This window comes from Papio anubis, chromosome 7, assembly GCF_008728515.1.
Source record: "Papio anubis isolate 15944 chromosome 7, Panubis1.0, whole genome shotgun sequence".
Taxonomy (NCBI): Eukaryota; Metazoa; Chordata; class Mammalia; order Primates; family Cercopithecidae; genus Papio; species Papio anubis.
In genome coordinates, this window is record NC_044982.1 from 142,242,227 (window position 1) to 142,255,724 (window position 13,498).

At 42.7% G+C, this 13,498-nt stretch overlaps 1 pseudogene; it reads left to right on the forward strand.

Annotated features, from left to right (window-relative positions):
* Nucleotides 1–5,251: 5,251 nt before the first annotated feature.
* LOC110743629 lies at nt 5,252–12,421 on the forward strand (annotated as a pseudogene).
* Nucleotides 12,422–13,498: the final 1,077 nt, after the last annotated feature.

A 13,498-nucleotide genomic window follows, 5' to 3' on the forward strand; every position in this document is an offset into this window, starting at 1 on the left:
GTTCTCGTGTCATGGTTTTCAGCTCCATCAAGTCATTTAAGGTCTTCTCTACACTGTTTATTCTAGTTAGCTATTCATGTAATCTTTTTTCAAAGTTTTTAGTTTCTTTGCAATGGGTTCGAACATCCTCCTTTAACTCGGAGAAGTTTGTTATTACCAACCTTCAGAAGCCTACTTCTGTCATCTTGTCAAAGTAATTCTCTGTCCAGCTTTGTTCCATTGCTGGCGAGGATCTGGGATCCTCTGGAGGAGAGGAGGCACTCTGGTTTTCAGATTTTTCCACTTTTCTGTTCTGGTTTCTCCCCATCTTTGTGGTTTTATATAACTTTAGTCTTTGATGCTGGTGACCTACAGATGGGGTTTTGGTGTGGATGTCCTTTTTGTTGATGTTGATGTTATTCCTTTCTGTTTGTTAATTTTCCTTCTAAGAGTCAGGTCCCTCAGCTGCAGGTCTGTTGGAGTTTGCTGGAGGTCCACTCCAGACCCTGTTTACCTGGGTATCCCCACCGGAGTCTGCAGAACAGCAAATATTGCAGAAGAGCAAACATTGCCACCTGCTCATTCCTCTGGAAGCTTCATCCCAGAGGGGCACCCACCTGTATGAAGTGTCAGTCAGCCCCTACTGGGAGGTGTCTCCCAATTAGGCTACACAGGGGCCAGGGACCCACTTGAGGAGGAAGTCTGTCCATTCTCAGAGCTCAAACACCGTGCTGGGAGAGCCACTGCTCTCTCCAGAGCTGTCAGACAGGGACGTTTAAGTCTGCAGAAGTTTCTGCCGTCTTTTGTTCAGCTATGCCCTGCCCCCAGAGGTAGGACCTACAGAGGCAGCAGGCCTTGCAGAGCTGTGGTGGGCTCTGCCCAGGTCGAGCTTCCCCAGCTGCTTTGTTTACCTACTCAAGCCTCAGCAATGGCGGACACCCCTTCCCTGCCAGGCTGCTGCCTCAGACTGCTGCGCTAGCTGTGAGCAAGTCTCTGTGGGCGTGGGACCCACCAAGCCAGGCACGGGATATAATCTCCTGGTGTGCCATTTGCTAAGACCATTGGAAAAGCACAGTATTTGGGCAAGAGTGTCCCAGTTTTCCAGGTACAGTCTGTCACAGCTTTCCTTGGCTAGAAAAGGGAAATTCCCCGATCCCTTGCACTTCCTGGGTGAGGCGATGCCCTGCCTTGCTTCAGCTCACCCTCTGTGGGCTGCACCCACTGTCCATTCTGTCCCAATGAGATGAACGAGGTACCTTAGTTGGAAATGGAGAAATCACCATCTTCTGCATTAATCACGCTGGAAGCTGCAGACCAGAGCTGTTCCTATTCGGCCATCTTGGAACGGAATCTGGATGATTTACTTTTGGCCAACAGTTCAGAAGCCTCATGCCAGCAGGCTACTCTAGATCTCTTGAACTTTCTAGCTAATCAAGGGTGCAAGGCATCTAAACTGAAAGCCCAGATCTGCCTACAACAAGTCAAATATCTAGGCCTAATCTTAGCCAGAGGAACCAGGGCCCTGAGCTAGGAACAAATACAGCCTATACTGGCTTATCCTTGCCCTAAGACATTAAAGCAGTTGCAGAGGTTCCTTGGAATCACTGGCTTTTGCTGACTATGGATCCCTGGATATAGTGAGATGGCCAGGCCACTCTATACTCTAATCAAGGAGACCCAGAGGGCAAATACTCATCTAGTAGAATGGGAACCAGAGGCAGAGACAGCCTTCAAAACCTTAAACCAGGCCCTAGTACAAGCTTCAGCCTTAAGCCTTCCCACAGGATAAAACTTCTCTTTATACATCACAGAGAGAGTGGGAATAGCTCTTGGAGTTTTTACTCAGACTTGTGGGACAACCCCACAACCAGTGGCATACCTAAGTAAGGAAATTGTTGTAGCAGCAAAAGGCTGGCCTCACTGTTTACAGGTAGTTGCAGTGGTTGCTATCTTAGTATCAGAGGCTATCAAAATAATACAAGGAAAGGATCTCACTGTCTGAACTACTCATGATGTAAACGGCATACTAGGTGCCAAAGGAAATTTGTGGGTATCAGACAACCACCTGCTTAGATACCAGGTGCTACTCCTTGAGGGACCAGTGCTTCAAATACGCATGTGTGCAGCCCTCAGCTCTGCCACTTTTCTCCCAGAGGATGGGGAACCAATCGAGCATGACTGCCAATAAATTGTAGTCAACTTATGCTGCCCAAGATGATCTCTTAGAAGTCCCCTTAGCTAATCCTGACTTTAAGCTATATACCAATGGAAGTTCATTTGTGAGGAATGGGATACGAATGGCAGGTTATGCCATAGTTAGTGATGTAACAGTACTTGAAAGTAAGCGTCTTCCCCCAGGGACCAGTGCCCAGTTAGCAGAACTGGTGGTGCTTACCTGAGCCTTAGAACTGGGAAAGGGAAAAAGAATAAATGTGTATACAGATAGAAAGTATGTTTATCTATCCTATGTGCCCATGCTGCAATATAGAAAGAAAAGGATTTCCTAACCTCTGGGGGAACCCCCATTAAATACCACAAGGTAATCATGAAGTTATTGCATGCAGTGCAAAAACCCAAAGAGATGGCAGTCTTACACTGTCAAAGTCATCAAAAAGGTGGAGGAGAAAAGGCAGAAGGAAATCATCGGACAGACACTGAGGTCAAAATTGCTGCCAGGCTGAACCTCCCATTAGAAATATCTATGGAAGGACCCTTGGCATGGAACAACCCCCTGCAAGAGATTAAGCCCCAGAATTCCCTGACTGAAACAGAATGGGGACTTTCATGGGGGTGTAGTTTCCTCCCCTCGGGTGGTTAATGACAGAAGAGGGAAAGGTATTCATGCCCAAAGCCAGTCAATGGAAAATACTTAAGACCCTTCACCAAACTTTTCATATGGGTATTGAAAACACTCATCAAATGGTCAAATCCTTATTTACAGGGCCAAATATCCTCCAGACCATCCAACAAGTAGTCAAAGCCTGTGAGGTGTGCCAAAGCAAAAATCCCTTGGCCCATCGTAAGGCCCCTCTGGGGGAACAAAGAACAGGGCACTATCTTGGAGAGGACTGACAGTTAGACGTCACCCATATGCCTAAGCCAAGGGGATTTCAATACTTGTTGGTCTGTGTCGATACTTTTACAAATTGGATAGAAGCCTTCCCCTGTAAGAGAAGGCTTGGGAAGTGGTTAAAGTCCTAATTCATGAAATAATTCCTAGATTTCGGCTTCCCCAAAGCTTACTAAGAATGCCCTAACAGGATGCGCAATCCAGCTTTTACTCTCTTACATTTCCAACCACACCTATTACATGAGCAGTGAAAAGCCCATACACGACCCTATAACCACAAATACTGTCTTAACTTTCCAAGCCCCTTTATGCATCCAGCACAACCTGTTATCAGGCCTGCCCCTGGGGCACCTACTATCCTATCAGTGTAGTTACACGCTACAACTTCAAGCCCCAACTGATCATGGTAACTTCTGAGTCACCCAAACAGCTCCATTCAGATGGCTTGTCCGCTTCTCAGGGCCTCCAAAAATCATCACCTCCTCCCTGCTTAACAAACAGTCCGGGTTTTGTAACAGCAAACGTACTCCCTGCATGACCATTCACCCCTGGATCCCCTGCAGCAGCGCCCCCACCATTAATGATTGCCTTCTCATCCCCTTTTTCAATCACTCCCTTGAATGGTTCCCAGTAGATACAAAACAGTTTTCTCTCCAATGGGAAAATAGAACACAGGGAGCCACTCAGTTTGCTCCCCATACCCATTTCCAGCTGCTCACCAGAGCTACCTTGGCAAGTACTCTAGGGGTATGGGAAAATGAAAACAAACTCACACACCTGTTTAACATACACAACCAGTTCTGTCTACAGCCAAGGCATATTCTTTTTTTTTTTTTTTTTTTTGAGATGGAGTTGCCCAGGCTGGAGTGCATTTGCACAGTCTTGGCTCACTGCAAGCTCCGCCTCCCAGGTTCACGCCATTCTCCTGCCTCAGCCTCCCAAGTAGCTGGGACTACAGGTGTCTGCCACCATGCCTGGCTAATTTTTTTATTATTTTTAGTAGAGACGGGGTTTCACTGTGTTAACCAGGATGGTCTCAATCTCCTGACCTCATGATCCACCCGTGTCAGCCTCCCAAAGTGCTGGGATTACAGATGTGAGCCACCGTGCCTGGCCAGACATATTCTTCTTATGTAGAACTTCAACCTATATCTGCCTCTCCACCAACTGGACAGGCACCTGCACCTTAGTCTTCTTAAGTCCCAACATTGACATTGCCCCAGGAAATCAAACCCTATCAATGCATCTCAAAGCACAAGTCCATCAGTGCAGGGCCATACAACTAATACCCCTAGTTATAGGGTTAGGAATGGCCACTGCTACAGGAACTGGAATAGCAGGTTTGTCCACTTCACTCTCCTACTACCGCACACTCTCAAAGGGTATCTCAGACTGTTTGCGAGAAATAACAAAATCTATTCTTACTCTACAATCCCAAATATACTCTTTGGCAGCAGTGATTTTCCAAAACTGCTGAGGCCTAAACCTCCTTGCTGCTGAGAAAGGAGGACTTTGCACCTTCTTAGGGGAAGAGTGTTGCTTTTACACTAACAAGTCAGGGAGAGTATGAGACATTGCCCGGCATTTACATAAAAAGGCTTCTGAAATCAGACAACACCTCTCAAACTCTTATACCAACCTCTGGAGTTGGGCGACATGGCTTCTCCCCTTTGTAGGTCCTGTGACAGCCATCTTGCTATTACTCACCTTCAGGCCCTGTATTTTATTTTATTTTATTTTATTTAGACGGAGTCTTGCTCTGTTGCCCAGGCTGGGGTGCAGTGGCGTGATCTTGGCTCACTGCAGGCTCCCCCTCCCGGGTTCACGCTGTTCTCCTGCCTCAGCCTCCTGAGTAGCTGGAACTACAGGTGCATGCCACCATGCCCGGCTAATTTTTTGTATTTTTAGTAGAGACAGGGTTTCACCGTAGCAGCCAGGATGGTCTCGGTCTTCTGACTTGTGATCCGCAGGCCTGGGCCTCCCAAAGTGCTGGGATTACAGGCCTAAGCCACCGCTCCTGGCCAATTTTTTTTTTTTTTTTTTTTTTAAACAGGACTTGCTCTCCTTTCTGTTTTCTCCCCCAGCCTCTTTATGGGTGAGCGGCAAAATAACACTTACCTACCGGCTTCCATTTATCTCAGTCCCTGTCCTGTCGGACCCTCTGGACAAGATCCCCCGCCTCTCCCGCCCACATACTGGAAGATGCAGCGCCCAGGGCGCACAGCTCCGAGTGGCAGTGGGACTCATGCACAAGAAGGCCATTCCCGCACTAAGCTGAGCCGTTTCTGGAAGGTACCCTCTGCCTAGGTGCCGGCAGTGGCCGCAGAACGCACCCGCGGGGAGACAGCGCATCATCAAGGTGCTTTGGCCGCGTTGAGGCCTCCTTCTCCCCCGGGCTCCATTCCCACGCGCCCCAACCCACTGCGACCTTCGCTGGCGCCGGGTATTCACCTAATGCATTGGCAGCCACAGCCTTCAGCACGAGACATCTCCGCTGCCTCCCCAGCAGCTGCTGATTGAGGGAGGTGCGCGGCGGAGGGCGGGGCCACCGGCAGGGGGCCTGGCGAAGGCCACTGATTTCCTACTGCATACAACAGCCCACTTTACCTAAAGCAGAAATTAAAGCCAGGAAGCGCCATCCTTTGTGGGCCCCTGAAAAATACAAAACGAGGTTTGGAAACAGTTCAAAGGTGCTTGGGTTGACCAGTAGCAATTTTTATTTCTCGCCCCCCCGCACACGCGAAAGCGCTCGCGCTGCCATTGGCTCGGACTTAGGGTGAGTCCGGAACTTGTGCGCAGGGGAACTTTGGCTCTGAGCTCCCAAGTTGCGCTAGGCACATCCTTGCGGTGCCGTTTCCTGGTGGCGCGCATCCTTGCGGCGCGGTTTCTCTTGCCTTGCTTGCAGCGTTGTGTCAGGAGCTGCAGACAGCCATGGCCCCACTGGCCTGGCGCCGAGGGACCCTGGAGCGGCGTCTGACGGAGGTCCCCAAAGCCACCGGCTGGCTCCAGTGCATCCTCACATAAGTGCGCAGATCCCAGGCTTGGGGTGCGACGGCGGTCTCACGTGGAAGCGGATTGCGGACCCCTGGCAAATTGTGGAGCTGGGGGAAGGTAAGAGGAAATGTAAATCACTTTTCCCCACATTTCAGGGTTTATACTTTCCTAGGCTATCAAAATTTTTAGAATTGTTAAAATTTTTACCGTATGGATCTCTCAGTTGAATGTTATTGAAATCAACCTGACCTCAGCTATTAACGCCTAGAAGCTCCCCTTGAGGCTTATTACGGCCGCCATCCCCCTACACACAAACTGTGTTGGTTTCTTCTTCTGCCTATGTGCTCCTAAAGCACTCAGTGTTTACCTGTCATCATACGTTATTGAAAGTACAAACTGTCAGTTGTCTACCCACCCCAACTAAGCTTCTTGAGAATTAGAACTTTCATGCCTCTTTCCAGCACAAGCGTTTTATGCGTATTTTGTTGAAGAACTTCAAATATGATCTATAAAATTATAACTCATTTATATTTCAAACTCCAACCTCTCCCTTGAGTTCCCGGCTCTTAGCAACTACAGACTGAGCTTAGTTGGAATTCAGTAGGGCGCAACTGGGATATCCGCACTGTACGGCTTTTAACAATTTTTTAAATTTTGGTACTCTCAGCATCGCAAATGCACTGTGTCCAAAATAGAGTAGAATGTTGTTTCTACCCACCTATACTGCCATCCTCTGAAGTCCTTTCCCCATGCTCCACCACTCAAGCCTTGCCTATCACAGTAAATGGCAGTTCTGTCTTTCCAGTTGCTCACACATAAAACTAGGCTGCTGCTTTGATGACTTCATTTTTCTCTATTCTGTATCTAATTCCTTAGCAATCCTGTCAGTTATACCTCCAAACTGTACTCAGCATATTCACTGCTCTAACTCCAGCTTAAATCACCACCATCCTTTGCCTGGAATTCTGCATCAACCTTCTAATCACTCTACTTTCTTCCTCCTCCTTCCTCCCTTTCTTCTTCCTTAGTGTAAATCATCATTTCATCCTTCGGGTTAAAATCTCATGTTTTCTTATTACACTTAAAATGGCAAACTCTTACCCTTGAGCCCCGCAGAATTTGGCTCCCATCAGACTCTCCAACTTCACCTTCTGCCTCCTTCACACTCTAGCCATGCTCACTTTTTTATTCCTCAGGCTTACCAAGCTCAATTGCATCTTAGAGAATTTGTTCTTGCTGTTTCTTCTGCCTGGAATACATGTTTCCCGGTCTTTATAAGACTATCCTTATCTGTAGGTTTCACCTCAGATGTCATATCTAAGAGAGGTTTTCCTTGACCACTGTAGCCAAAGTAAATGTTGATCACTGAAGGAATAAGGGAATAAATGAATGGAGTGGTATATAATGTAGCAGAGTTGATAATTTAAGGCTAATTCACTATATATCTCCAAGCAAATAGATTTGTAATGCTTTTCCTGCCTAAAATCTATACAGCTGATTCACAAATACTTGGTTGACAGGTTTCATATATCAGTGTGGCTCATCAGCTTATATGTTGCTGGGGCCAGAATCTATACTTACACTTCATTCAAATTTGATTTTACAAGAGTTTGGGTTTTTATTTTTCTTTTAATTAAGAGGGCTGTGAAATTATTACCTATAACTCTAAATCTCATTAATTCCTCCCTATAGGATTCAAGATGGATTGGCATCAAAGTTCACTTCTTTAACAAAAGTGCTTTATGACTTTAATAAAATGTTAGAGAATGGTAGGATCTGTGGAAGCCCTTTACAAAAACTTGTGATAGAAAGTTTTGATGATGAGCAGACTTTGCAACAACTGGAATTGCAAAATGAACCAATTTTACAATGCTTCCAGAGTGCAGTTAGTGAAACAAAGATGAAGGTATCAGTCTTCTCCCAGAGAGTGAAAAACAGGAGGGTGAAGAGGATGGTTCAGAGACAGAGGCTGATGGCCAGGAGGACCTAGAAGATTTAGAGGAGGAGGAGGAAATGTCAGATATGGGTGGTGACAATCCTGAAGTGGGTGAGAGAGCTAAAAACTCAAGCAAATTCGATCTGAGGAAAAACCCAGTTTTCAGTGATGAGGATTCTGACCATGACTGATATCGACAAACTGGAACAGCAGAGCAAGGTGCAAAACAAAGGACATGGAAAACCAAGAGAAAAGTCCATAGTAGACAAGAAATTCTTCCAAGTCTCTGAAAAGGAGGCCGATTTAGAAAACAGGGAAAAAGAAGAGGAACAAAAAGATGATAATGATGATGAGGTGGAAGATACTGATTTTTTTGAAGATATTGATTCTGATGAAGATGAGGGGGGACTGTTTGGAAGTAAAACACTTAAGGTAAAGTTTTGAGAGAGGAGAGAGCACTTTCCTCCTCCTCCCATTAGCTTTTGTTCTGTTTTTCTAGGAGAGATGTAATTGTAGTCAGAAGATTTAGAGCTAAGAAATATTGTGCTCTATCTTATCAGTTATAAATGAATCTGTACTTCCATTCAGTTTATGTTCCAGTTGTTCTTACAATAGTTTTATGGTAGTGTTTTTAGTTGCCAATTTCACCTAATAACTATTTTTGGCTTGTAGTGTTATTAAGTTAGTAATGGAGACATATAGTATACATAAGTATATATACATGTGTTAATAAGGTATTTTTCTATTCCTAATAGTTTAAAAAGTCTTTTTATTTTAGTCAGGTAAAAGTTTCAGAAATGTGAAGTACAAAGTTTTTTTGATCCAGTCGAAAGTGATGAAGACATAGCAAGTGATCATGATGATGAGCTGGGTTCAAACAAGATGATGAAATTGTTGAAGAAGAAGCAGGAGAACTAAGCATTTCTGAAATGTGAGTATTTTGAACCATCCTTTACATTGTGAGCTGGAATTGCCCAATCATGTATTTGTACTTGTAGTTTTTACATGTTTGTTTTAAGAAGTTAGATTCTGTCATATCAGATACTCTCAAGATAGCCAGAGAAAAGTCTCTGGATTTAAAGGGATATTAGAGATCATTTAATTATGAAAAATGTTACTGGCAGTAGCAATTAAACCTTTCTTACAAGGAACTTTGATTTGGTTTTGTGCCCCAAAAATCCTGTTATTTTTGTGAGATAGGAGGTTTGCATTATAGATTGATGAACAATTTATTTTCTATATATTGGATGCTTTTTGTTCTGTTTCTTATATAGCATTTCACTTAAATGATACCTTCTGTTCCTTAATACCTGAATGGTTTTGGAAGTTCTGAGTATTTTGTTGCATTAGGCATATAAAAGAAGAACTCTATTAAGGGAAAAGATGTTTCCTTTTGTTTTTCTAATGGAAAGCAGTATAATATTTCTTTTTATAGGAGTTTTGGTATTGTAGGGATGAAGATGATGACCTGGAAGAAAGTGAAGACAGTAAACAATGTAAAGACAGCTTGAAAAGAGTGACCTTTGCTTTGCCGGATGATGAGGCAACTGAAGATGCAGGTGTTTTAAATGTAAAGAAAAATTCTGATGAAGTTAAATCCTCTTGTGGAAAAAAACAGGAAAAGGTAATAGGAATTTAAGGAATTTTTAATATGCTTGACATGATTGTGGAACTCACAGAATACTAACAAATCTTCCCTATTTTTCTTTTTCTTTTTTTTTTTTTTTTTGAGATGGACCAAGGACCAGTTTTTCTAACTTCAAATATTATGTGCAACATTAGCATCTATCTGCATAAAACTATCTGCATAAAACTTCAAATGCCTTATCCTCCAGGTTTCTTGATGACTTCCAATAATCATTTCCTTTATAATAGCTTATCACCACACAACTTTCTAGCTACCTCACCCATGACAAATTCTAGACCTTATTATCAATACTCATATCATTTCTAAAATCTCTATTTTAAACATGTATTTTTAAAAATCTCCAGTTATGACCTTTTCCGGTGGGTTCTTCTTTATAAAAGTTCTGGTTATTTTGAAGTCCCAAAGTGCTGGGATTACAGGCTTGAGCCACCGAGCCCAGCCTATGGTTTCTATTTAACACACATAAAGTATTTATCTATTTAACACACATTCAGCTGACTTTAGGATATGTAGTAAATATTCATTAAGTGTCAGTTGTGTCTGGAAGGCACTTTCCCACCTTCAAGAAGCAATTCAAACTTCTTGTCCCCCTGCTCAGCTCTATTTGGCGTTTCTCCTTCTGGGCACCTAGAGCACTTTCACCTACTTCTTATTTCACATCTCATGTTATAGTGATTTTTAAAATTATCACATGTCCTGGTCTCTGAAATCAAGAGAATATTATTTTATATTTTATTATAATCTCAGTTTATTATAAAGGTGCCTGACACATAGTAGGCATTCAAAGATTGTTGCTGGTTAAATACTTATGACCAATTGATCTTTGATTTGGGATAAAGCGTATAGAAAAATAAGAGAAGAAAAGATGGAGTTGAACTATAGAACATGGGCAAGAGAGACATTTAAGGATTTCATTGTATTCAATTGCTTGCCTGTCTGGGAATTGGTGATTATAAAATATCTAATGTGATTTGACCCAATGAAAATTGGGCAGGTGAATGAAACTCTATTTGGGAAGATTGGCACTCTTGAGAACTGACAAAAACTGTATCTTCCATCAGCTTTAGTGTTATTTGGTTCTGCTTACCTGTGGCTATTAATCCCGATCCTAACTGCTGTAGAACCTAATATCCTCCCAAATGCCATCCTCTACAAATTGCAAAAGTATTTTCTCAGACAAATTCTGAGTTTCTCTCAACCTGCTGAGGTGAATTTGCAATTACTTTTTGGCCTGGAGAACATACCTTTAAGACGCAACTTTGAAAAATGAATTCCAAAGCACCATTATTGTGCATGTAGAAGAAATCTTTATTTTGCATATTATTCACCTTGATCTGAATCTTTTATATTGCTTGGTTTATGTGGGGTTTATGGTATGTGCAGGGATTTTTCTCCTTCATAAAGGAGATGGCTCAGCCATCTACTCAAAGTGAGTTTGATTTAAATATCAATATTAGGAAGCTGAATTGCTTCAGAAGATTGTGAGACTGAAAGCAACTGTTCTGCTCAGCTCCCCAAGGACAAAGCAAGGGAATTGAGCCTTGTCCAGGACCATGGGAAAGTGTCAACTTGGATGACAGGCTGGTGTTACTGAAACATTTTAAAACAATTGTTTACATGCGAATTATTTTTTAAAGAACTGTGGTGTGAATCACTCAGTCTCTTAGGTAGCTGACAAATTTATACAAGTTATCAGTGAGATAGATGGGCAGGTGGTAATTTTTTTTTCCTGTTAACTAAGAGTTGGTGCCAGGGAGGCCCAGGGTCTAGGTTTCATTTCTATAAGGGTTAGCTAGCTAAATTTAATTTCCTACTGTTGATAGCTCCTTAATTTTCACTCTTATACAGTAGTCCCCCCTTATCCATGGTTTCACTTCCTGCAGTTTCAGTTACCTGTGGTCAACCATGGTCTGAAAATATTCGATGGAAAATTCTAGAAATAATTCATAAATTTTAAATTGCATTCCGTTCTGAGTAGTGTGATGAAATCTCACACTGTCTTGCCTGGGACAAGAATCATCCTTTTGTCCAGCGTTTCCACACAGTAATACTGCTTGCCCATTAGCCATTTAGTAGTGGCCTTGGCTATCAGATCAACTGTCACAATATTGCAGTGCTTGTGTTCAAATAACCCTTGTTTTACTTAATAATGCCCCCAAAGTGCAAAAGTAGTGATGCCGGCAGTTTGCATATACCAAAGAGAAGTTGTAAATGAGTGCTTCCTTTAAGTGAAAAGGTGACCTTGATGTTCCTTGGCTAGGGTTTAGTGCTATCCACAGTTTTAGCCATCTGCTGGGGGTCTGGGAGGGCATCCCACATGGATAAGGGGGACCACTGTATTTTTATAGATGTTCTATTTTATTGCTAGTTGTTGTTAATATCTTACTATGCCTAATTTATGAATTAAACTTTATCATACATATGTACATATAGGAAAAAGTGTACATAGGATGTGGTACTATCTGCGGTTTTCAGTCATCCATTAGAGGTCTTGGAATGTGTCTTCTGTGGATAAGGCAGACTACTATAGTTAACATTCATTTAAACACATAGGATTCCACTGGATCCTCATGACTGCCCTGTGAAGTAGATAGTTATTCCCATTTCAGAGATGTAGAAACCCAGGCTCAAAGAAGCTAAATAATGAACTCATGAACACAAAATAGTATGTGACTGTGATTGTCAGTTTTATGTGCCAACTTGTCTGGGTTATAGTCCCCCATTATTCAATCAAACATTAATCTAGGTGGTGTTGTCAAGATATTTTGTAGATATGGTTAAAGTCCATAATCAGTTGTGTTTTTTTTTTTTTAATTTAAAGAAATTTCTTTTTTCTTTTTTTTATTATACTTTAAGTTCGAGAGTATATGTGCACAACATGCAGGTTTGTTACATATGTATACATGTGCCATGTTGGTGTGCTGCACCCTTAACTCGTCATTTATATTAGGTATATCTCCTAATGCTATCCCTCGCCCATCCTCCCACCTCACAACAGGCCCCAGTGTGTGATTTTCCCCTTCCTGTGTCCAAGTGATCTCATTGTTCAATTCCCACCTGAGTGAGAACATGCGGTGTTTGGTTTTCTGTTCTTGCGATAGTTTGCTGAGAATGATGGTTTCCAGCTGCATCCATGTCTCTACACAGGACATGAACTCATCCTTTTTTATGGCTGCATAGTATTCCATGGTGTATATGTGCCACATTTTCTTAATCCAGTCTGTCACTGATGGACATTTGGGTTGATTCCAAGTCTTTGCTATTGTGAATAGTAGCTGCAATAAACATACGTGTGCATGTGTCTTTATAGCAGCATAATTTATAATTCTTTGGGTATATACCCAGTAATGGGATGGCCGGGTCAAATGGTATTTCTAGTTCTAGATCCTTGAGGAATCGCCACACTGTTTTCCACAATGGTTGAACTAGTTTACAGTGCCACCAACAGTGTAAAAGTGTTCCTATTTCTCCACATCCTCTCCAGCACCTGTTGTTTCCTGACTTTTTAATGGTTGCCATTCTAACTGGTGTGAGATGGTATCTCATTGTGGTTTTGATTTGCATTTCTCTGATGGCCAGTGATGATGAGCATTTTTTCATGTAATCAGTTGTCTTTAAGTGGTGGAAATTACTCTAGACAATCTGGGTGGGCCTGATTCAATCAGTTGAGAGTTCTTAAAGGCAGAATTGAGGCTTCCCAGAAGAAGAAATTCTGCCTTTGGACTGCTTCAGCTCGTGCCTGAGGATTCAGCTTACTCTTACTATGGCCTGATCTGTGGATTTTGGACATGCCTAGCCAGTCCCTACAGTTGCATAAGCAAATTTCTTGCGATCAGATTTCTTAATATATATCTTCTGCTGGTTCTGTTTC